At 41.5% G+C, this 25,581-nt stretch overlaps 1 long non-coding RNA gene across 1 annotated transcript; it reads left to right on the top strand.

The window, feature by feature from the left end:
* The first annotated feature begins 776 nt into the window (after positions 1-776).
* Positions 777-22,825, top strand: LOC134740212 (uncharacterized). The gene is made up of 4 exons (XR_010127510.1): positions 777-824; positions 7,712-7,803; positions 11,123-11,270; positions 22,469-22,825. It is a non-coding gene; the product is annotated as an uncharacterized LOC134740212 (long non-coding RNA).
* Positions 22,826-25,581: the final 2,756 nt, after the last annotated feature.

The following is a 25,581-nucleotide window of genomic DNA, read 5'->3' as shown; positions in this document are numbered from 1 at the left end:
CTCTTTTACAGTTTTTGACTTAAAATCTAGTTTGTCTGATATAGGCATAGCCACCTCTGCTCTCTTTCGATTACAATTTGCATAGAATGTATTTTTCTATTCCTTTACTTTCAGCCTATGTGTATTCTTAAAGCTAAAGTGAATCTTCTGTAGTCAGTATATTGCTGAATTTTGTTTCTTAAATCTCTTCAGTCTTTCTGTGTTTTATGATTGAATAATTTAATCTATTTGTATTTAAAGTAATTATTGATAGGTAAGGCCTTATCATTGCCATTTTGTTGATTGTTTTCTGCTTGTTTTGTAGTTTGTTCCATTGTTTCTCTCTAGTTCTCCTTTATGATTTAATTTTTTGTTTGTTTGTTTGTTTGCTTTTTTGAGACGGAATCTCACTTTGTCACCAGGTTGGAGTGCAGTGGTGTAATCTCAGCTCACTGCAACCTCTGCCTCCCAGGTTCAAGCGATTCTCCTGCCTCAGCCTCCTGAGTAGCTGGGATTACAGGCTGTTAGAAATGCTTGTTCCCTGATGCCATAAAGATATAGCACTTGAACATAAATTTAATTTCCTCAGCAAGGCCATTTTTAGTTTCTGCAGAAAGTGTACACTCGCCAGCGGTTTTGCCACGAAGAGTACACCAAACAAAGGAGACAGGATCATTTATAACCTGACACGTCCCCCCTACTGCTGTGTCCGGTTTCCATTGGCTGGAACGGGACCTCACATTCTGTATTTGTCCTGACTGGCTGGCAACTTAGAATTTCTTAAAAGAGACAAAGGCAGAGGAGAACAAAGGAAGGAGCAAGTAACTTGTGGAATGCTGAGAAAGGTAAAAACACCTTCAAATAATGAAGAGGAACAGGCTATGACCTAATGCTTGCTTGAACCAGTATAAGCATGTCAGGGCAAATATTTAGGCTAAATAGTGGGAGCTAAAAACATAAAGCACATTGATTTCTTTATTACGGTTAGCAGATATTGAAGAATGTTAGCACAGATCTTTGAATAAATTTTGCTTCTTAGAGAAGTTACTATTTATTCCTAATTAGATGGGGAGGAAAGTCTCTTTGAAGAGGAACCTCTACTTTACTTTTTACACAGGTGCCTGCCACTGCGCCTGGCTAATTATTGTATTTTTAGTAGCGATGGGGTTTCACCATCTTGGCCAGGCTGGTCTCAAACTTCCTGACTTCATGATCCACCTGCCTTGGCCTCCCAAAGTGCTAGGATTACAGGCATGAGCCACAGTGCCTGGCCTGATTTTTTTTTTTTTTTTTTTTTTATAGTGGTATGCTTAGATTCCTTTCTCTTTATCTTTTGTTTTTCTACTAGAGATTTTTGCTTTCTGATTACCATAAGTTTTAAATAACAATCTTATAACAGCTTGTTTTAAGCTGATAACCACTTAACTTTGATCACATATAAAAACTACAATTTTACTCCCCCCTTACATTTTATGTCATTGATGTCATAATTTACATCTTTTTATATTGCACATCTATTAAGTTATTGTAGTTATATTTATTGTAATATATACTCATAGAGCTGTGTCTCCTTTGTAGCACTTACCTCATATGCAATTTTATATTCTCTTATGTCATATTTGATTAGACTATGAGTTCCATGTTTCATGAAAGCACAGAATGTGACATTTTTGTTAACTATTAAGTTTCCAGCACCAAGCACAGTACTTACCACAGAGTAGTTGCTTAATATATAATTACTGAATCAGTAAATCAATAGTAATTGCATTTGTGTGTAATTGGCTGTTTAATGTCCATTTTATCTCCATAAGGGCAGGAACATCTGTCTTTTTCAACAGTGCATCTTTGGGGCATAATGCTAAGTAAATGATCCTCAATATAAATGTGCTGAATAAATGAATGAATTAATGGATGAATGAATAAAAATGAATTGTGACTACCTAAGAACTATGGAAAAGGTGAAAAGAGAGTTCAGGCAGTTGGCTTAAGGTGAGATGCAGCTTTGGCATTTAACAACCAAAGGCCAGAGCACCCCCCTGGCAGTGACCCACTCTCTCAGCTTTTACCTGTACTTCAACAGGGCAGCCGGTGCTTCAGTCTAAAGCAGTCAGTCAGTCCATCATTTAGGGATTCCAAGGAGACCAAGGAAGAGATACATCTGAGAATGGCAGTGATATGGTTTGGCTGTGTCCCCACCCAAATCTCACCCTAATTTGTAATAATCCCTACATGTCAAGGGTGAGGCCAGGTGGAGATCACTGAATCTTGGGGTGGTTTCCTCCATGCTTTTCTCGTGATAGTGAGTGAGTTCTCACAAGATCTGATGGTCTTATAAGGGGCTCCTCCCGCTTTGTTCAGCACTTCTCCTTCCTGCCGGCTTGTAAAGAAGGTGCCTTGCTTTCCCTTCACCTTCTGCTATGATTGTAAGTTTCCTGAGGCCTCCCCAGCCATCCTGAACTGTGAATCAATTAAACCTCTTTTTAAAAAAATAAATAAATAAATTACCCAGTCTTGGGCAGTTCTTTATAGCAGTATAAAAATAGACTAATACAGGTTGGGACCTTTTCATTCTGCCTTCAAGTCATACACTTTCTAGGCAGCCACTTTGTCTGCCCAGCCATAAATTCAGTCTTGACTAGAGAAGGTCTGGTGCAGATCACACTGTAGCTCCTCTCTACACAACATTTGTAACAGGTTCCATTGTCTGGAAAGGAAAAATAAACAGAGAAACATTGAGAAAGAGTAAAGCAAATATTGATCAAGAGGGAGTTTGGGAGAATGTGAGAAGGGCAACCCCAAATTCATGTCTGCTTATTGTTGGAGAATAAGCTTTAAGATCTCACTGCAAATGGATTTCTGTTTCTTTTTTTAAATTTGCTTTTCTTGTTATTGCTTTGCTTTATTTTTTAGCAAAAGAGCTCTTTCCATGTCCTGGTGTAAGAAAGTAAAGGTAGTCTTTTAGGGATAGAGCAGTATTTCCCAAAGTTTTTGTTCCTGTTGTTTTGTAAACAGACATATGCATTTGGTGTAACTATAATACTCCCTACTCCCTGCTATATTCTGGTAGATTCATTCTACCAGAAGTTTGTATCTTCCTGGGTAGCTATTTTACATGCTTTATGTGTTGGAATGTTTTTAGGCTTCATATATGGTATTCTTATATTACAAATACTTATTTTCTTCACTTAGCATAGTCCTGCCTTCTTCAGCTACATAAAGGAAAGCTAAAAGAAAGTTTTTGTGCCTGTGCTCAAGGCACTAGGTTACAGGGTAAGGAACAACAGGAGGAAGATATAACCTTGAAGGGAAGGTGACATTTCTGTGGACAGTCAGGGCTCCTTAACAAGCCACTCACCACTGCACACCATCTAGTGATTCTTCCTCCAAGTGTCTGTATTTTAATATGGTAAGAGGTGACATAGCAGGGCGTGGTGGCTCACACCTGTAATCGCAGCACTTTGGGAGGCCAAGACAGGAGGACGGCTTGAGCCCAGTAGTTCAAGACTAGCCTGAACAACATGGTGAAACCCTGTCTCTACAAAAAATACAAAAATTAGACAGGCACAGTGGCACACACCTGTGGTCCCAACTACTAGGGAGGCTGAGATGGAAGGTTCATTTGAGCCCAGGAGGTTGAGGCTGCAGTGAGCCAAGGTCACACCACTGCACTCCAGCCTGAGAACCAGAGTGAGACCCTAACTGTCTTTAAAAAAAAAGTGACATACATTATGAATAGAAGCACACATTTTTCATACGCAAGGTTTTTGCTTTTGTGTTGTTAACCACAGGGGAAGCAAATTGAGGCAGGAATGATACAAAACTAACATATAAGAAACTCCAGGATTTTTTTTAACAGTTACAGTCCTCTTGGGGTCTGTACTTCTATTTAAATGAGTTTATCAAAATAGTTTTAGTCTCCTGATGGGTTGGAACTCCTCATTGGTCAGCTTTTGTAGAAGAGGAGTAGGAACTTGAAGGAATAACATAGGTGATGTTTCCCAAACTGAGGGAAAGACCCATGGTACAGGTGCTTGATGATTATGGAATGACTGTGTGTGAAATGACACTAGACTACTCAGTGTGCAGCTAGTCATTTCAATTATCTTTCAATCCTTTTAATTAATCAAGGAGAAATTTGCACTTGAGTTCTGGAGGGTCCTAACATTGCTGTAATCCTGGCATCCCCTTTAAACAAAGAGAGGTGTATTAGTCAGTTTTCCCGCACTATTCTAAAGAAATACTTAAGACTGGGTAATTTATAAAGAAAAGAGATTTAATTGGCTCATAGTTCTGAAGGCTGTACAGGAAGCATAGCAGCTTCTGCTTGTGGGGAGGCCCCAGGAAACTTACAATCATGGTGGAAAGTGAAGGGGGAGCGAGTAGTTCACATGGCGGGAGCAGGAGGAAGATAGAGATAGGGGAGGTGCTACACAATCTTAAACAACCAGATCTCATGAGAACTCACTCACTTCCATAAGAACAGCACCAAGGGGATGTTGCTAAACTATTTATGAAAGACCACCCTCATGATCCAATCACCTCTCACCAGGCCTCGCCTCCAACACTGGGGATTAAAATTTGACATGAGATTTGGGTGGAGACAAAGATCCAAACCATAAGAAGGGGTGAGTCTTAGGTTTGGGGTCAATTACTGTATTATTAGTATTCTTTCATTTTTTATATCTATTATTCATGTTACCTTGTATTAGTGGCCAGTGGTACTAATTTTCCTGTTAGTCATCTAACCAGAGTAGGATACCTGCTTTGTGTTAGGCTCAGTTTAAGATACTAGGGATTCAGTGCTTAACAAAGCAGGGCTCTTCCTTTCATGGAATGTATGATAAAGTGATAAAACATTTTCTCTTAAATTACATTTAAGTTTTTAAAAGTAAGCTGTTAATTGAAGCAAAATAATTAAGCAAATGCTATTACAAGAGGTAGTTCACAAATATGACAAAAACAATAAAAATGGCATTTATATAATTAAAATTGAAGAACTATAGGTAAGTTATAGAATCAACATTAATTTCTTTCCTTTCTTCTTTAGATAAAAGGACATTTATTCTGTGCCCCCTGATTTTCCAGGCATTGCTTCTGATACCAAAGACAGCCAGAAGAAAGATATATTTGCTATTCTGAAAGCGCTCACAAATAGAGGGGAAAAGGTCACCATTCACCATCCAGCATGAACACCCCGGAGGCCACTCATTCCTGTTGATGAATGTCCCGTGGCAGCTTCCTGGTGGTGGAGACCACAGAGGGGATGTAGGCAGGTGTGGGGGATACGGGGGCAGAGCAGGATGCTCCAGGCATGGGAAGTGGCATGGGGAAGTCACACTAAGGCACACCATCAAGAGCCACGAATGCCATTCTAAGGACATTGAATCTTTTCCTGAAGGTATCAGGACACCACTGTGGGATTGTACAAAGAGGAACAGCATGACCAGATGTGCTCTTAGGAATATGACTCTGGCCGCTTCTTTTTGAAATTTTCATTTTCATAAGACTAAATTGATCAAAGTGTGCTGAAATTGCTGGGAACAAAAACAAGAATAAAATCTCTTTTCCCCACCCTCTCATTACTCTCCAATAGAGTGAAGTTTTCTATCTTCCTTTATCTCCCACTTTTACATATTTTAAATATTTCCCACTTTTAAAGAGTTTGCCCAGAAAGATTTTCTAAAATTAATGAGAATACTGAAAAATTATAGTTGCTTGGGTGCAACTTCAGGTTAGCTTAGAGCTATGTTCATCCTTTTAAAAAGCTTTTAAAATTCAATTAAGTTTTTTTGTTTTTTTGTTTGTTTGTTTGTTTGTTTGAGGCAAGGTCTTTCTCTGTCACCCAGGCTGGAGTGCAGGGGTGTGATCATAGCTCACTGCAGCCTCAAACTCCTGGGCTCAAATGATCCTCCCACCTCAGCCTCTTGAGTAGCTGAGACTCCAGGCACACTACTATAGCTGGCTAATTTTTACAATTTTTTTGTAGAGATGAGATCTCGCTATGGTGCCCAGGCTTGTCTCAAAGTCCTTGCCTCGAACAATCCTCCCACCTCACCCTCCCAAAATGCTGGGATCACAGACATGAGCCACTGCACCCAGGCAATTTTTTTAAAGAGAGAGATGAGGTCTCTCTATATTGCCCAGGCTATATATAGCCCAGTAGCTATTCACAGGCGTGATTATCACACACTGCAGTGTCAAACTCCTGGGCCCAGTAGATCCTCCCATAGGTGGATCTGGGCCCAGTAGTCCTCCCAGGTGCGGGACTCCAGGCAGACGCCACCGCACCTGGCTCTCCTCACTCTTTGCAAAGACAACTCCTAATCTTGATCTCTTTGGACCGTTGGGACAAGCCTCTGGGATGGCTGAGGCAGGTTTCACTATTCTCACTCATTCTCTGAATGGGGAAACAGAATGCCCCAAGGGAGTGAAGCCAGGGCTCGATCCAATAGACTCTCATTTTGGTTGTTCCGCCACAGCATAGGGCCAGGAAAGATAAAGGAATGATTTCCCACCTGGCTTTCTGGGCTTTGCGGGGTCTTTGTTCACAGTAGGTCTTCCACACCATCACATGACAGGGATCTCACTGCCCTTTGGGCACATCCTCTATTTGTCTCCCTTAATGACTGTACTGCATCCTTCCACTCTAGGTCCACATTGAATACCACATTTTAAAAATACGACTTTCATTTCACTTTTATACTCAAATGATTTTTGACAGTGCTTTTTTTTTTCCTTACCCTTTCCAGAAGGGTTCAGCAATCATGGCAAAACTTGCTTCTAATAGACCCGCTTTGGTTGGGGAGTGCTTTTCTCTAAGCATCTTTATGTTTTATTACCGACCTAGCATTGTAGGGTAGATGCTCTTTGCTAAATTTTTTCATCTTTATTTCCCCTCCTCTGAGAAGCAGATTATTACTCTACTAAATGCCTTGAGCAAAACTTAATTCATTCCACTGATTCACATCTGTAGAACAAGCACTGATGGGAAGGGCTGTTTGAGATGAAATCAGAACTAAAGCTTACACAGTTTAAAAAAAAAAAGAAAGAAAGAAAGAAGAAAGAGAAAGGAAAAGAAATGGGCTGACATCCTCCTCTCGGTGTGAAGGGATTAAGATGGTTTTAATTATCTCACCTGGCTCTTGTTATTGCACTTATTCTTGCTTCCTCCATCTAGCTAATATGATAGCGTAAGATCTAGTGCTCTCATCTGGATTTCCCCTCTTTAGGAAAGTCGAAGAGCCCCCAGGTTAAAGCGTAAAAATCACAGTTCAAAATGCTCAGAAATGTGTGATGGCAAGAGCAGAGGCTTCAGTGACTATGCTCGGTCATGTGCAAATGCTGATAATAACTGGAGACTCAGGGCTGAATATGTTACACTTTTATGAATAGAGTAAATGGGTTTCCAATGTGATCTGGATGTGAAAAGAAGATGTGGTTATTGAAGGTATTGGTGTAATATCATGGAATGCAGTCTCAGATGCATCCTCCAGTGGGGGCCAGCTGCGTAAACACAAGAGTGAGGTGTTTGAGGGCACGGCTGTTTCTTTCATTCCACTAAAATACATACATGCACCAACACACAAAAAAATCACTCCTACTTCTTGGCCTTTATTCTAAGGATATGACTGGCATCAGTTTCACGTTTGCTGTTTTTCTTCTCTCAAGAACTCTGTGTGACCTGACTGAGAGCAGGGAAAGGAGTTTTCAATAGGTCTTTTTTTTTCTTCAGTTGCTGAATACCTGAAAATTCTCCTGTGATAAAGACCCAGCCAGCATCCTTGAGTGTGGACTACATTAAGGGAAAGCTTGAAGGAAAAGAGAGTGAGTCATGTATTGCAAAGCAGAGCCAATCCAGAGAACTAGAAATTATTAGTCTGATCCCAGGAAGCAGAGGAGTAAAGTGAGACCAGGGAAATGGAGACACTTGCATCTGCCTCGGGGCTAGGGTTGGTGGGCAAAGAGAGGAGCACTTCCGGCCATTAGGGATAAGTCTGCTCAGCAGGAACCACGCAGACTGCCTGGTGGGAGAAGGCCAGGGTGGACGGGCCTGCTGTCCTGCTCTCAGTCACTTCTGCTGGATGAGAGCTTCTGAGCTGCCATTTTTGTTCAGGATCAATAAGCACAGCGAGAAAAGGTGATGAGTGAAAGGTGGAAAGGGTATCAGCTTCTCATAGGAGTGGACTAGGGAAGCAGTGATGGGCATTGCATCCCTATCTCAGCTCCAGATATCCAAGAACAGCCTTCTGGTTGTTTTTCTTGAGATGACTTTGCTGAGAGGTAAGCCTCATGACTTGTGGCTGAGACATGTCTCAAAAACCTGGGAATGCAGAGCTTCCTGGTGGACCAGTCAAGTGACTGGGGGTGGAAAATAGGATCTCCCGCCTCAAGCCATCACAGGGCTCTCCACACTGTCAGGGAGCACCCAGAGGGATACAGAGAATCTTCCTCCCTTTGGAAACATCAAAAGGAAATCCAAGAAATTACTTTCCATCTGATCCTCATAACTGCATGCCCCACTGACCAGAATAAGCGTGGGACAAACACATTGGTGCCCACATAAAATGGCTTTTGGAAAAGTCAGATATGATCCACTGAGCCGAATGATCATTACAAGCTGTAATCAGCAATACCAAATTTCACAGTAAATGGGACATTGGCTATCCTGAAAGAAAAAAAAAATTCTACCTGCAAAAATGCTGCCCCAGAATTGACCGAGACAATTCTCCATCTCTTTCTGTGCAGCCTCCAGGACAGTTTGATTTTGTTTTTGGAGGCATTCTTTATCTTCGTGGTCCTGCTAGTCAGGCTGAGCCAAATGAACTGATTTATGGAATCTTGGCAGTAGCCTTGGCTTCCAGCTAAAGTTGGGGATCTGCAGATTTGGCTGGCTGCTGAGAGGCAGTCTGGGTATATCTCTGTTATGAGGGTTTACACAGATAAGCAATGTAAATCAATAAAATGCAAGTAAAGTGCCAGGCGTGGTGGGTAACGCCTGTAATCCCAGCACTTTGGGACGCTGAGGCCGGGGGATCTCTTGAGGAAAGGAGTTCGAGACCAGCCTGGCCAACATGGTGAAACCCCATCTCTACTAAAAATAAAAAATTCAGCCAGGTGAGGTGGTGCATGCCTGTAATCCCAGCTGCTTGGGAGTGCTGAGGCAGAGAATTGCTTCAACCTAGGAGGCAGAGGTTGCAGTGAGCCAAGATCATACCTCTTGCCTGGGCAACTGAGTGACTCTGTCTCAAAAAAAAAAAAAAAAGCAAATAAAGGGAGTGGTCTTGATCTGGTTACCATTCCAGAGTCAATTTCCAGCAAATGCAAGGCTGCTAAATCCCAGTGGTGAAGATCTTATGAATTCTGTGGGCTCTGCCCAGAGGAAAGAAATAAATAGTTTCTAATAACCTATGGAAACAAGAAAGGGACTTTGTAAAATTAGACTATGAAATTTAAGGACCCTCAATGTGCTTCTGAAAGACAGAGCACTATTTTGCTCTGAATCCTTCATGAAATTACAAAAATATTCAACCAGAGCAAAAGGAACCTGCCCATTTTTCAATAGAATCCCCTTGACTATTGAGAGACAGGACTAGCTGGATTTCCTAGGCTGACCAAGAATCCCTAAGCCTAGCTGGGAAGGTGACCGCATCACCTTTAGACACGGGGCTTGCAACTTAGCTCACACTCGACCAATCAGGTAGTAAAGGGAGCTCACTAAAATGCTAATTAGACAAAAACAGGAGGTAAAGAAATAGCCAATCATCTATTGCCTGAGAGCACAGTGGGAGGGACAATGATCAGGATATAAACCCAGGCATTGGAGCCGGCAACTGATACCCACTTTGGGTCCCCTCCCTTTGTATGGGAGCTCTGTTTTCACTCTATTAAATATTGCAACTGCCCACTTTTCGTTCTGTGTTTGTTACCGCTCGAGGTGAGCTTTCGCTCACCATCCACCACTGCTGTCTGCTGCCATCACAGACCCGCCACTGACTTCCATCCCTCTGGATCCAGCAGGGTGTCCGCTGTGCTCCTGATCCAGCGAGGCACCCATTGCTGGTCCCGATTGAGCTAAAGGCTTGCCATTGTTCTTGCACTGCTAAGTGTGTGGGTTCGTCCTAATTGAGCTGAACACAGTCGCTGGGTTCCACGGTTCTCTTCTGTGACCCACGGCTTCTAATAGAGCTATAACACTCACTGCACGGTCCAAGATTCCATTCCTTGGAATCCGTGAGGCCAAGAACCCCAGGTCAGAGATCACGAGGCTTGCCACCATCTTGGAAACGGCCCACCACCATCTTGGGAGCTCTGGGAGCAAGGACCCCCTGGTAACACTATGATTTCTAAATGTTGACATCTGGGAAGAAAAACAGAGTACCCATAGTAAAAAGTCCAGCAGTGCAAGCTTGCCACATTCTGGGTGTGCAGGAGTCTGATGGATGTCCAACTCCTGCACTGGTTGAGTTGTAATGAGGCAGGAACCCTTGGTAGACTTATTGAGTAATAGCATATCCCATCTCTGAGGGCGCCTCCCAGGACAGAAGCTCCCACCACTGTCCATAGTGACCATCAGCCCAGCTTTGACAGCTCTAGTCATTAGACAGTCCCTCTTTTTGTTAAGCTCTGATCAGCTAGCTGTGCCCCCCACCCCTTCTCAAAACAGACATGAATTTTAAAATGTCTTTGCCCTGGAGCAAAAAGAACTCAGATATAAATACTGGATTTGTCAAATTGAGATAAAAGTTTGATATGTATTCTCGACTGGCAATAGAAACTAATGTGTCCCATATATTCATGCTCATAAAAACATAGCTTCAGCCAATCTGAGCATTACATCAAGTTGAACCATAAGAAATTGCCAATTTTGTTAGTCACACATGATTGACAATTGGCTACTTTACATGATCCAACCTCCAACATGACAGTTAAGAGCACAGACTTTGGAGTCAGCTCTGCCACTTACCAGCCATGATCATGGGCAAGTTACTAACTATTCTATCTTCATTCCCTGACCTAATAGGATTTATCTCATAGTATTAATTCTGTTCTCACAACATTTGTAAAAAGTGAATGAGTTAATACAAGTAATGCATTTAAAAGCATTCTTGGCATATAGAAATAATTATTCATTCTCTTTTCATAGGACTTTGCTGGCCCCAATTAAATAGGTTACCCTAGAAGAATAGAACCTATTTGGGATGGGGTGAGTGGCTGCAAGAGGGACATTTTCCCAGGACATCATGCACAAAAGGGGCTTCAAATGTAGTCTTCTGACTTATATCCAAGTGAAGGTAAATATACAGTAGATTTATGAATTATTGATTCATAATGTTATTAATTATTAACACTTAAATTTATCACAATATTTAGAGACTTGTTTTGGCATATCTTTCTTATTTAATACATTTGAATCTCAAAAAAAATACAACTGGCTCAAGCTTCTCAATCTCTGAAAGGCAGTAGACAATGGAACTGCTAAATGCCATTAACTTCTCTGTATTTCTCCTATTGAAAATACGAAAGGAGAATGAATGGTAAAGGGTAAAGCTAGCCAACTCCTCCCTTGTTAGAGACCTTGACTTCCACAAATAGGTTATTTCTACCTCCAGCACAATGATGAGTTCGAGATTTTAGGGGTCTGTGGTCATGTGCACCATTGAGTAGTTTCTAGCACTGCCCATGCCAAGAAATGCAACCACGAGCTAATTCCCAAAATGTTTGTCAAAAGCCTTATTGAGAGAATTAATATTTAGCAAAAAATAATTGGAGATCATATAGTATTCCATGTTCTCAGGTGTTCTAAAATCTAACCATGGATTATGGCAGCTTGGTAAAGAACTGCTGATTTATGTAGAATTGTAATGACTATCCCCAAATAGCTTCACTGAATTATGGACCTGTGTAATGGGTCTGTATGAGAGACAGTCCAGTGAAAGTCTTTGTTGGGTCTACTATGAAAACATTGTTGCTGTTTCAAATGATGTCCACTTTATGCACAGAAGAAAATTCTTACTTCATCCTGGAATTGAGAAGTCAATTTTATAAATTATTAGACTTCTGTTTTCAAGATAGCACTTAGAAACCTGAGAAACAAATGCACAGTCCATTAAATACAAGTCAATTTTAAATAAAATTATTTAATAACCTTAAGATTATTACAAGTTCCATTTTATGTCTCCACCATTATTTTATTTTCTCTTACTTAAAAAAATTAGTCTATTGGTGTATAATATATAGACAACAAAATTCACCAATTTGAAGCGTAAAATTCAGTGAGTTTTGACAAATGTATAAAGTTGGGTAACTACTACCTGTCAGAGCAGGAGCATCGCCATTTTGGACAAGCACTGCCATTTTAAGCTTCACCTTGATCAAAAACTGCCTAAATCCAAAGGGCATCAGCCTAATGGCTAAGATCAGCATGACCATAAACCACAAATAACATCCCCTACCAGAGACATGCCAGCCCTGAGATAACCTCCCTTCTGGCCGGAAAGATGTCAGCCCCAAGATAACCTACCCTCCACCCAGAGACATTCCAACCCTGTCAAAAACTTCTGCCCAACACAGAAACATTCCAAGCTTGTGATAAGCCCCCTCACCCTAAAACCAATATATACTGTTAGTCTGTAAGAGATAGCGCTCCTGACGGAAATTGGCCAGAAGCCCCTCTCAGGTTTATTCCCTAAAATAAACCTGTCTTTGACTGTTGAGCTGCTTTTTGTGTTCTTTCCTTTTTCTTTAACACCTATACCACCACCCTCATGATATACAGAACATTTCCATCATGCCCCCATTTCCCAGTGCTCATGTGTTTTGTCCTTTCTAGAATTTCACATAAATAAAATCATATAGTCTTTAGTGTCTGAACTCTTTCAGTTAGAATAATTGTTGTGAGATTTATCTATGTTGTTGGGTATATTGGTAGTTCATTCCTTTTTATTGCTGAGAAGTAATTCCATTGTGTGAATATGCAGATATGCCAAAATTTAGGTTGATTCTAATTTGGGGCTATTATAAATAAAGCTGCTATGAACATGAATTCACTAGTCTGTGTGAATATATATTTTCCTTTATTTTGGGTAAATGCCTAGGTGTGAGATTGCTGGATTAAATGGCACCTGTATGTTTAACTTTATATGAAACAACCAAATTGTTTTCCAAAGTGGTTGCACCATTTTGCATTTACCAGCAATACACAAGCATTCCAGTGGCTTCACATCCTTGGCAATACTTGGTATTGTTAGACTTTTTAATTTTAGATATTCCAGTGCATATGTAGTAGGATTTTATTGTGGTTCTAATTAGTATTTCCCAATGGCTATCAATATCAAACATATTTTCATGTTATTTGCCATTCATATATTTTCTTTGGTGAAATATCAGTTCAAAATTTTTGCCCTTCTGTTTTTTTAAAAAAAAATGAAATTGGGCTGTGGTCTTCATATTACTGATTTGTAAGAGTTCTTTATCTATTCTGCATATATTCTGGATATATGTTTTGCAAATATTTTCTCCCTGTCTGTGAATTTTCTTTTCATTGTCTTCTCAGTGTATTTTCAAGAGCAAAAATTTTAAATTTCTTTCTTCTTTTTTTTTTTTCCCCAGACAGGGTCTGGCTCTGTCACCCAGGCTGGAGTGCAGTGGTGCAATCTCGGCTCACTGCAAACTCTGCCTCCTGGGCTCAAGTGATCCTTCCACCTCAGGCTCCCAAGTAGCTGGGACTACAGGTGTGTGCCAGCTAATTTTTTTTTTTTAACTTTTTGTAGAGATGAGGTTTCACCACATTGCCCAGGCTGCTCTTAAATTCTTGAGCTCAAGCAATCTGCCCGCCTCAGCCTCCCAAAGTGTTGGTATTACAGGCATGAGCCACTGTGCCCAGCTGCTTAAATTTCAATAAAGTTTAATTTATCAAAATTTTCCTTCATGATTTTTATGTTCTTAGAAATCTTTGCCTAACCCAAGGTAACAACAAAGATGAGCTCATGTCCTCATCTGGAAATTTTATAGTTTTGATTTGTTATTTAGATCTATGTCCATTTAGAGTTAATTTTTGTATGTAGTGTGAGGTAAGAATCAAAGTTCATTTTTTGCACCTCGATATCCAATTGTTCCAGCATCATTTGTTGAAAGGAATATCTCTCCCTATTGAGTAATCTTTGCACTGTTTTGAAAACCAACAGATCACACTTGTTCAAGCCATGGCCCATGGGCTGCATGCAGCCCAGGATGGCTTTGAATGTAGCCCAATAAAAATTCATAAACATTATGTGATTTTTTTTTTTTAGCTCATCAGTTATCATTAGAGTTAGTGTATTTTATGTGCAACCGAAGACAATTCTGCCACATTCTGCCAATGTGGCCCAGGGAAGCCAAACGTTTGGATACCCCTGCAATAGACCATGCAGACAGGGGTCTATTCCTAGATTCTGTACTGTCAGGCTGATTTCATTAATTTATGTGTACAGTTATGCACGGTATGACATTTTGGCCAATGATAGACTGCATACTGGATGGTGGTCCCATAAGATTATAATACCATGTTTTTACTATACTTTCTTCTATGTTTAGGTATGTGTAGACAAACAAATACTTACCATTGTGTTCCTGTTGCCTACAGTATCCAGTACAGTAACATGATGAACAGATTTGTAGTCTAGGAGCAATAAGCTAGACCTTATAGCCCAGGTATATAAGAGGCTCTACTGTCTAGGTTTGATAAGTGCACTCTATGATGGTCACACATACAAAATCAACAACAAAATCACCTACACATTTCTGAACATATCCTCATCATTAAGCAATACTGACCCTATATGTGATTGCTGTAGTCTTGAAATTAGGTTGTCTAAGTCCTTCAGCTTTGTTCCTTTTCTGAATCTTTTTAGGTATGCTAGGTCCTTTACTTTTCTGTTTACATTTCAGAATTAGCTTGTCAATTTCAAAAAAAAAAAAAAAAAAATCCACAGAGGATTTTGATTGAACTTACATTGACTTTCTATGGTAGCCATAAAATTGTGGCTTGCAGAGCTCCCACTATAAGGAGTGCAACCAGTGCCCCAGATGCTATGCTTTGAAATACATTGCTTTATTTTGGCCGGGGCCACACCTTACTTGGACAAGACTGCTCCCTTGTCAAGGACTGAGTGTGGCGGGGCTACAAAAGCAGACTCATTTCTGGGAGACATTAAACTCCTCTTTTGGCAATGTAAACTCAAGGAATCCCTGCTGGCTTTGTTGAAGCTTCCTTAGACTGCATGACAGTCTAGGACAGTTCCACCCGACATTCTCTCCCTCTCATCTTCACTTAGATTCACACTTGCCTCCTAGCCTGACATCTTTCCCAGCCTTTTCCAGCTCTCACCCTCATTTTCTTTTCACAAGCATCTTCCTTAATAAAACCCTTGCATATTACTCCTGTCAATATCGGCTTCTCAGAGGATCTGGGTTAACACAAGTGGTACCAAGAGTGGTTTGAAAACACAGACAGCAAGGTGGAGTTGTAAAATTAACTCACTTACTTGGCAGATCAGAAGCACATGTATGGTCCTGGGAACAAGATGCAGTCCAACCGCTAATATTTCACTGGTAGGGGCCCTTGAAAATGTTCCTGTCAGGGCAAATTCTGAGATGGGTGTGATGATATCTGCATTTGGAAATACGAGGGAAACTTCTTATAAGTACAGCACAATTGGGCCAGGTACAGTGGCTCATGCCTGTAATCCCAGCACTTTGGGAGGCCAAGGTGGGTGGATTACGAGGTCAAGAGATTGAGACCATCCTGGCCAACATGGTGAAACCCTGTCTCTACTAAATACACAAAATTAGCTGGTGCGGTGGTGTGCGCCTGTAATCTTAGCTACTCAGGAGGCTGAGGCAGGGGAATTGCTTGAGCCCGGGAGGTGGAAATTGCAGTGAGCTGAGTTTGCACCACTGTACTCTAGCCTGGCAACAGAGCAAGACTCCGTCTCAAAAAAAAAAATATATATATATATATATTATATATATACATATATATGTATATAGCACAATTGGCTGGCTAAGGCTAAGTGCATTGACTGCATGTTAGTGGGCAATGAGAGACTGAGAGCCATCATTATGCACTTAATAGCTAAGTGTGGGAAACATAGAGACTCCAGTGGTAATGGTGGTTGCATATAAAGAACTCTTTACCACCTATAGCTGAAGGGCAGGCACAATAAAAGGCAAGCTCAAGACCTAATTATGAGGATCTCAGAGCACCAGAGACATTAAACACTCCTTTGAGCAGGAAATCTGGAGAGATGTCCTGAGTGATGTTGACTCTACAACATTCCCACCCCCATCCTCTGGGCATGGATGGGTGGCCCATCTTTCCCTAGTAAGAGCTAGCACTTTGACCATGCTGAAAGATGCTGCAGAATCTTCCTCACCAAAAGACACAGACACAGCCCTTGAGACCTGTCTCCATCTCCATTCCTGCTCCCAGACTGATAGAGTGAAATTCTAAGATAACACATATATAGTCAGGGTGTGCCCTGTAAGGCAAGAAAGAGATCTACACAGAAAGAAATAAGACGTGGTGGGGCATGGTGGCTCATGCCTATAATTGCAGCAATTTGGGAGACTGAGGCAGGAGGATCCCTTGAGCTCAGGAGTTTGAGATAATCCTGGGCAACATAGGGAGACCTCGTCTCTACTAAAATTCAAAAAAATTAGCTGGGCATGATGGTGCAGCTACTTGGGGGTTGAGGCAGGAGGTTCATTTGAGCCTGGGAAGTGTAAGAGTTAAAGAAAGAGGAAAGAAACACAGAATGCAGCTTAACAGTCAAAGAGAGGTTTATTTTAGAGAAAAACCCGAGAGGGGCTTCTGGACAATTTTGGTCAGGAGCGCTTTCTCTTACAGACTAAGAGTATATATTGGTTTTAGGGTGAGGGGCTTATTACAAGCTTGGAATGTTTCTGTGTGGGGAAGATGTTTATGACAGGGTTGGAATGTCTCTGGGTGGAGGGGAGGTTATCTTGGGGCTGACATCTTTCCAGCAGGAAGTGGGTTATCTCAGGGCTAGCATCTTCCCAGCCGGAGGTGAGTTATCTTAGGGCTAGCATGTTTCTGGTTGGGGAGGAGTTTGGAATGTTTCTGGTCAGAGATGTTGTTTGTGGTTTATGGTCATGCTGACCTTAGCTATTAGGTTGATGCCTTTGGATTTAGGCAGTTTTTGATTCAGGTGAATTTAAAAATGACAATGCCTGTCCAAGATGGTGATACTCCTGCTCTGTCAGGAAGTAGAGGCTGCAGTGAGTTCTGATCATGCCACTGCACTCCAGCCTGGGCAATAGAGTGACACCCTGTTGAAAAAGAAAAAAGAAAGGCGACAACTATCCGGTATGTACTGGCAGTACCATGGAAATACTCCTGGGGTTAGACTTGAGGGTTTTTGGTTGAGGATGCTAGAATGTTAAGCTGGATAACCAAGAATTCATTGATTTGGGAGCATTTTCTCAGGATATAGTTTTTATCACTCCAGCAAAGCCCCAGGGGATAGGACAAACTAATTTGATGGGAGTGGCTCCTACAAGCCAGGAAAAAATGATGGGCAAGCCTCAGCAAAGGAGAGATGTCTAAGCTTCCTTCATAGACAGCAAGGGAAAGAATGAAGAGCCTAATAAGCATGAATGTGTTCCAATAAAACATTATTTGCAAAAACTCACGATGGGCTGGATCCGACTGTAGTTTACTGAACACTGCCCTTGACAGCAGCCAACCAAGGTGCCACCTGATATCTCTAATTTAAAAAGAAGAACAAAGTTAGAATGGAGGAGTCAAAGTCTGAAAGCAGTTGCCCCAATAACAAGTTACCATTTGGTGGTTGGTCCCCATGCCGGAGCCAATTTTCAGACCTGGAGCCCTTTGACTAAGAGGTAGCCAGGTCCTACAGGATCCTGTAACATCATGACAAGTAGATCCTGTGACACTTCTCTAGTTCTTCTGCAAAGTGACCTATAGCCATTTATTTAGGTGACCATACCCTGTGGAAAGGGAGAAAAAAGCAGATATTTGAAGAACTAATTGGCTACAGAGTCTGAGTTGACATTGGTACTCAGAGACCCAAGGCATCATTGTGGCTGTTGGTCAGCATGGGGCCTGCAGGAACTAGGTAGTAATAACCACGGTCCTGGCTAAAGTTCAGCTCACAGTGGGCCCCTAGGTCCATGGACTTGCCTGTTGCCATTTTCCAATTCCTAAGCATATAAGTGTAATCGATACATTTGACTATTGGAGTAATCCCACGTTGTGTCCCTGGTCTGTAGAGTAAGATTTTTTTATAATTAAGAAGGCTAAATGGAATTCACCAATACCGTGAGCAGATGACACAGATTAGTGACCTGAAAGATGTAGGAGCATTGGTTTCTGTCATGTCTCAGTTTAATTTACCAGGCTTGTCCCTGGAGAAACCATATTGGTCCTGGGGAATGACTTAAGAGTACCACAGGCTTAACCAAGCTATAGCCATCCTGGAAGTTGCTTGCCAATTCTGGTGTTACTGAAAAAGCAGATTAATCTCAGCTACATGGGATAAAGTCATCAGTTGGCAAAGTGTATTCTTCTTCACTTCAATTAGGAAAAAGTATCAGAGGCTAGGTGCAGTGGTTCATGCCTGTAATCCCAACACTTTGGGAGGTTGAGTTGGGAGGATTGCTGGAGCCCAGGAGTTCGAGACCAGCCTGGACAACATAGTGGGACCCTGTCTCTACAAAAAATTTACAAAAAAAATAGCCGGGAGTTGTGGCACCCACCTGTAGTCCCAGCTAATGGGGAGGCTGAGGTGAGAGGATTGCTTGAGTCCAGGAGGTTGAGGCTGCAGTGAGGTATGATTGAGCCACTGCACTTCAGAGTGACACCCTGTCACAAAAAAATCAAAAACAACAACAACAACAACAAAAACAAGAAGAAGAAGAAAGAGAAGAAGAGGAAGAAGAGAAGAGAAGAAGAGAAAAAGGATGAGAAACACTTAATGTTGATGTGAAAAGGACAACGTTCACTTATAGTTTTTCCCGAGGGCTGTATTAGTCCTCCTCCTCTGTCATAACACAGGGTGAAGAGGTATGGACCATTCCCCAGTCACCCAAACCATCTTATCAACATCATGCTGCTTGGACAGGATGAGCAAGAAACAGCAGTGCCCTGGAGGCCTTGAAAAGTCACCTGTGCTCTAGACGGTGGGAGAGAAATCCTATGAAGATCACTGGACAATTCAGTGAAGTTTTTAGGGGGTCCTCTGGTCAGGGTCATGCTGGGATATACTTTTCAAAAAAAAAAAAGCACATTTCAACATCTTGATTTCTTCACGCAGGAAAAGAAGTGTGGTACCTAGTGAGCCGCTTTAGAATCCGGTGGCCACATATTCCACCCTGGGAAAACTGCTCCAGCCCATGTACCAGGTAACAAAGAAGGCTGCCAGTTTGCGCAGCACTCAGAGTGGAAAAGAGCACTGCATCGGGTCCGGGCCGTGAAGCAATCAGCCCTGCTTTTGGAATCATCTGATCAGGCAGATCCTATGGTTTGGGAAGTGACAGTGGGGAAGGCATGATGCAGTATGAAACTTATGACAAGCTCTGGTAGGAGAATCACAACACAGGCCCCTGTGATTCTAAAGTGAAGCCAGGTCATCCTCAGCAGAGAGTGACGTGCCTTGGGAAACAGTCCCTGTGCATCACTGGGCCCTGATAGAATTGGAACACTTAGCTATGGGACAGCGGGTGACCATGTGTTTAGAACTTCCATTTATGAACTGCGTTCCATTGAACCTTCCAAGTCCTAAAGCCAATGAGCTCAGAAAGTCCACTCTAAGATGAAAACAGGGCATTTGGGATCAAACTAGAGCAGGGCCAGCAGGCACATGTCAGTTGCACGAACATGTAGCCCAAACCCCCATGTCACTCACTGCAGTTGCACTAGTGCACTTACTCCCTATGACCAGCTCGAGGAGGAGGAAAATGTTTAAACTTTCAAGGTTGATGACCAGCCTGAGCAACATAGCAAGACCCGATCTCTACAAAAAAATAATTTTTTTTTTAATTAACTGGGCATGGTGGTGCATATCTACAGTCCTAGCTACTCAGGAGGCTGAGGAGCGAAGATTGCCTGAGCCCAGGAGTTGGAGGCTGCAGTGAGCTGTGATTGCATTTCTGCACTTTAGTCTGGGCAACAGAGAGACTCTGTCTCTTAAGAAAAGAGAAAGTTTCAGCTGGGCGCGGTGGCTCACACCTGTAATCCCAGGACTTTGGGGGCCGAGGCCAGTGGATCACAATGTCAAGTGATGGAGACCATCCTGGCCAACATGGTGAAACCCAGTCGCTACTAAAAATACAAAAATTAGCTGGGTGTGGGGGCATGCACCTGCAGTCCCAGCTACTTGGGAAGCTGAGTCAGGAGAATCACTTCAACCCGGGAGGCAGAGGTTGCAGTAAGCTGAGATCATGCCACTGCACTCCAGCCTGGCGACAGAGTGAGACTCCATCAAAAAAAAAAAAAAAAAAAAAAAAAGAAAAGAAAAGTAAGAAAGAAAGAAAAGAGAAAATTTCAAAGCTGGTCTATAGATGACTTGGTTCACTATGTGGGGGCAAGCCAAAAATGAACAGGAGTTGCATTATAGCCACATTCATGGGTGATTGGATGGTGGAAAAAAAATGTTCTCCCAATGGGCAAAGCTTTCAGCAGCACACCTGAAGTTCCCAGAGGTGAGAATACATTCAGATCTCTGGACGGTGGCACAGAAGGAAGTGCGCTAAATGATTGGGACAAGGGGTTCTGGAGGAGGGACATATGCATGAGAAAATGGGAGTGGGCACAAAGCATGAAGATGTTGGTATCATGTATGAATGCCCAGAAAGCATCCACCCACCATGGAAACGGCACTGAGTAACCATGTAGATAAAATGACTTGACTGGTTGACATTCGTCAGCTTTATCACCAGCCACCCAGAGCTGCCATGATAAGCCCATGAGCATCATGGCCTTGGTGGCAAAGACAGAGGTTACCAATGAGCCCAGCAGCATGTGCTTCACTCACCAAGGTCTGTTTCACTACTGCTGTTTCGGAGGGAATGCCCAGCTTGTCGGTAACAGACACCAGCACTGAGCCCTTACCACTGAGCACCGTTCCCCAAGGGGACCAACAGATGCTGTAGCAGTGAGTTGATTCTATTGGTTCTTCCCGTCTTGGAGGGGCTGGAGGTTTGTCCTCATAGGGATGGGCACCTCCTCTGGGTATGGGATCACCTCTCCCACTTGCAGAGCCTCAGCTGTCCAGGCAGCTCTAGAAAGCTCATGCAGGCTGTTGAATGGAAACTGGGCTGTATTGAGCCAGGTTAAAGACCAGGAGGCCATGGAAGGAGCTACTACAATAGCCCAGTTAAGAGTTGATAAGAAATGATGGCTGGGTGACAGTAGAGATGGTGAAATAATAGGATTCAAGTTTAAAATAACGAAAAGGTAAACAATGTGTTATGATAAAAGCTTGCTTTCTTCTAAGGCATCTTAGGCCCACCTTTCTACATTTTAATGGACAATACGTTCGCTCTGATTTTCCTCTGATCCAATGAATCCTTTGATAAAATTGCAAACAATGTTTCAGGGTCCCGCAGACACAAAGAAAGTAGGGTGAGTATCTAGTGGCATTGTGCCCAGAAAGGGTGTTACTTTTGGCAAAATGAAGCAGAGCAGTTTCCAAAGTAGTATTTATTCTTTTTAAAATTATGCACAAAACAAATGTCTGGGTGAGCCGACTTCTCTAACCCATGTACTAATGTGTGGGTAGGCTTATAATTTGGGGCGCTCACTCAGGAAATTCTGAAATTAAGGTTCTTTCTGAAGTGTTGACTCATCCCCTCCACACTTTCTGAATATATCAATTTAACACACTAATTAGTCATTCTAAATTGCATTCTAAATTCTGCAGGTGATTTTCTGATGAAATGTTGCTTCGCTAATTCTGGTGGGTGTTGTTTAGAATTTGCCTCTGCATAGAAAATAGCTTTCATTTTGCTTTTGATAAAAATGGAAACTATTAGAAAAGGTCTATCCAACTGGATATGACACTGTGACTCCATCACAGTCTACTAGTCTATGAGGTTTGCATTCAAATATGGCACTCATGCATCTATTTTTCACCTTTGAAGAAAGCAAGTCCCGGTAGGAGAGTTTATGAGAAAATCATTGTTTTTAAATATCTATGTGCAATGCCCAAGAAACATACATTTAATGTACTAGACAGTACACAGGATATACTCTGTACCATGTATGTATTTAATCCACCATTTAGTAGTTTCCTGAGACTGATCAATTTTCTACCATCAATGCCTACTGCTTGATGTCAAACATTAATTCTAATTTAAAACTAATGATTTCAAATCTTAAACAAAAGTAGGTATTCCTCACTAGGAGGCATTTACATAGATCTTTAAGTGACGCACAAAGAAAGAGTAGGTTTTTTTTTTTTTTTTTCAGATTTCTATATTGGATGCATGTAGAAAGCTTTCATTCTGAAGCAGAGTTTTCAGTGAAGTTGGAAAAAGAAGAACAAAGATGAAGATATCCACTTAGCAACTCTCATCATTTGTGTGTCACCATGGCTTTGGAGAGAGGGATACACATTTAGTATGAAAAGGAGGCTAGGAGGTTAGCAGAGAGTTGGTGGTGGTATAGAGTAAGAAGGCCTTTTCAAAGTTTGCTTTCTGGAAGAGCGCTAGCTTCCCTGGCATGGCCAATGGGGTGTTTGCTGTTCGGTAGCTATAACTTAAAGTGCTTAAAAACACAAGATTTACTGCTCCTAAAGTATTGAATACAGCTATTCAGTATGCATGCACATTTGTTTACAGTTCTTCAGTGCTGAGGTTATAAAACAATATGGACCCTCAAATCTCGTGGAAAAACCAGTCTAATACCATGTTAGAGAAAAAAGAGAGTGGATGCAAATGGTTAAATTAGGGACTCTTGAGGGACCAAGTGTCCTATCACACATGTATGAATCTATGCCGTCTATTACTCTCATTGTTTCTTCATAAAACCTCCCTTTCAGAAGTTTATGAAAGAGGAATTTAAGATTCAACTTTGGAGTAAGATTACACGACTCTTAAGATCCATTTCAGGGCCGGGTGCGGTGGCTCAAGCCTGTAATCCCAGCACTTTGGGTGACCGAGGTGGGTGGATCATGAGGTCACACATTTGAGACTAGCCTGACCAACATGGTGAAACCTCATCTCTACCAAAAATACAAAAATTAGCCAGTCATGGTGGCACGTGCCTATCATTTCAGCTACTCAGGAGGCTGAGGCAGGAGAATCGCTTGAACCTGGGAGGCGGAGGTTGCAGCGAGCCGAGATTGTGCCAATGCACTCCAGTCTGGGCGACAGAGAAAGACCCTAACTCAAAAAAAAAAAAAAAAAAAAAAAAAGATCTGTTTCAAACCCAAGGTTCTATGAAGCCACAAAAATGATGCTTGTGGCCACATTTTGGTTATACTTCTTGCTGCCATAGTCCTTTTATGCCCCTCTCACTTTTTCACAGAAAAAAAAGGTTTATAAAATATTTAGATGTTTTATTTTCTCCATTAATATTTATTACCTACAAGTTATGTGACACCGAATAGTTTGTAGCTCCTTATCCAGGACCCATATTCCCAAACCTGCAGAATCAGGACATGTGTTTTGCATGCGAGTACCAACCTGATAGTGTATTTGAAATTTCAATATATGGCTAAGAAATCTCTCAAGTCTTCCTTCTCTCCTAAATCTCTCCTTTTCTGGGTCTCCTTGTCTTTTTCCCCATCTGTACCTATTTCCATAAAACCCTCCCAGCACCAGTTTCTTCTGAACCCCATCAACACACACACACATACACATGCACATACACATACACACATATATTCACACATACACACATGTACACATACATATATACACACATCTACACACATACACACACATGGTGATATCTCATGATACCACCATGCAAAACACCGGTGTCCTGATTCTGCAGATTTGAGAATATGGGTCCTGGATAAAGAGCTACAAACTATTGGGTGTCAAATAATTTGTACGTAATAAATGTCAATGGAGAAAATAAAACATCTAAATCTTTTATAAACCTTTTTTCTCATATTAAGACTGAGACGTTTTAGCAAGAAGAATCTGTGGGCTCATTAAAGATGGGAACGACAGATCAACTTTTGGTGTCCTCCAATGTGGAGAACTTGTTTTTTTTTTTGAGACGGAGTCTCACTCTGTTGCCCAGGCTGGAGCGTAATCTCAGCTCACTGCAACCTCTGTCTCCCGGGTTCTAGCAATTCTCCTGCCTCAGCCTCCTGAGTAGCTGGGACTACAGGCACGCACACCCACGCCCGACTAATTTTTGTGTTTTTAGTAGAGACAGGGTTTCACCATGTTGGCCAGGCTGGTCTCAAACTCCTGACCTCAGGTGATCCACCAGCCTCAGCCTCCCAAAGTGCTGGGATTACAGATGTGAGTCACCGTGCCTGGCCCAAAGTGGAGAACATTTCTAATGCTCCTTTGGGGGAGAAAAGAAAACCAAAAGGTTAAAAAAAAATCGGTGAATTTTTCTTTCCAAGAATTCAGTTAAAAGATAAATCTTGATACTTAGGGCCTTAGGAACTAGAACTTAGGACATAGCATCAATGGATAGATTTTCAGTTTTAAATAAATTTATTTATTAGTAAGTTTATTCACAGGTGACATTCTGAATAGCACAGCAGAAGAAAGTTTGTCACAAAGTTTTTTTTTTAGGAAAAATTTTATTGAAATATATGCATACAGAAGAGTGCATGAATCATAAGTGTATATAGCACATTGAATTTTCACAAAGTTAATGGCCCATATCAATGTATCAAGTAAACAGGACATTACCGGGTCCCTAGTCCCTTCCACCTTGATGCCTCACAGTCATTGAGTCCTACAAAAAGAGACCGCTCTGCTCACTCCCCTCATCATGGATTAGTTTGGCCAGTTCCTGAGTTTTACATAAATACAATTGTACAGGATGTGTACTTTTCTGGCTCATTTCTTTATTTAATGTTATTTCATGAGATCCATTCATATTATTAACATATAGCAGTAGTTTATCGCTTTTTGTTGCCTTATTGTAATTGATTGCATGATTATTTGCAATTTATTCATCTATTCTATTGTTGACAGACATTTGGGAGGTTTTCAGGTTTTTGGTTATTATAAGTAAAGCTGCTATGAATCTTCTTACACACACCTTTTGAGTGTACACATACATGCAATTTTGTTAGGCATTTTTCTAGGAATGGAAGTGCTGGGTCATAGAATATATGTGTTTAGCTTTAATAAATACTGCCAAATTGTTTTATAAGGAGATCATACAAATTTATACTCCCACCAGCTGTGTATGAGAATTCCAGTTGTCCCACATCCTTGCCCACACTTGGTGTACGTTTTGCCTTTTTATTGTTAGCTAGTCTGTTTGTTACTTGGAAGTATTTCATCTTGGTTTTCATTTTTATTTCCGCCATGACTAATGAGTACTATTTCCTCTGTTTATTGACAATTGCGATATTTTATTTCATAAAGCGTGGGCTGAAT

This window comes from Pongo pygmaeus, chromosome 8, assembly GCF_028885625.2.
Source record: "Pongo pygmaeus isolate AG05252 chromosome 8, NHGRI_mPonPyg2-v2.0_pri, whole genome shotgun sequence".
NCBI classification, from domain to species: Eukaryota; Metazoa; Chordata; class Mammalia; order Primates; family Hominidae; genus Pongo; species Pongo pygmaeus.
This window is presented reverse-complemented; position numbering and strand designations above follow the sequence as displayed.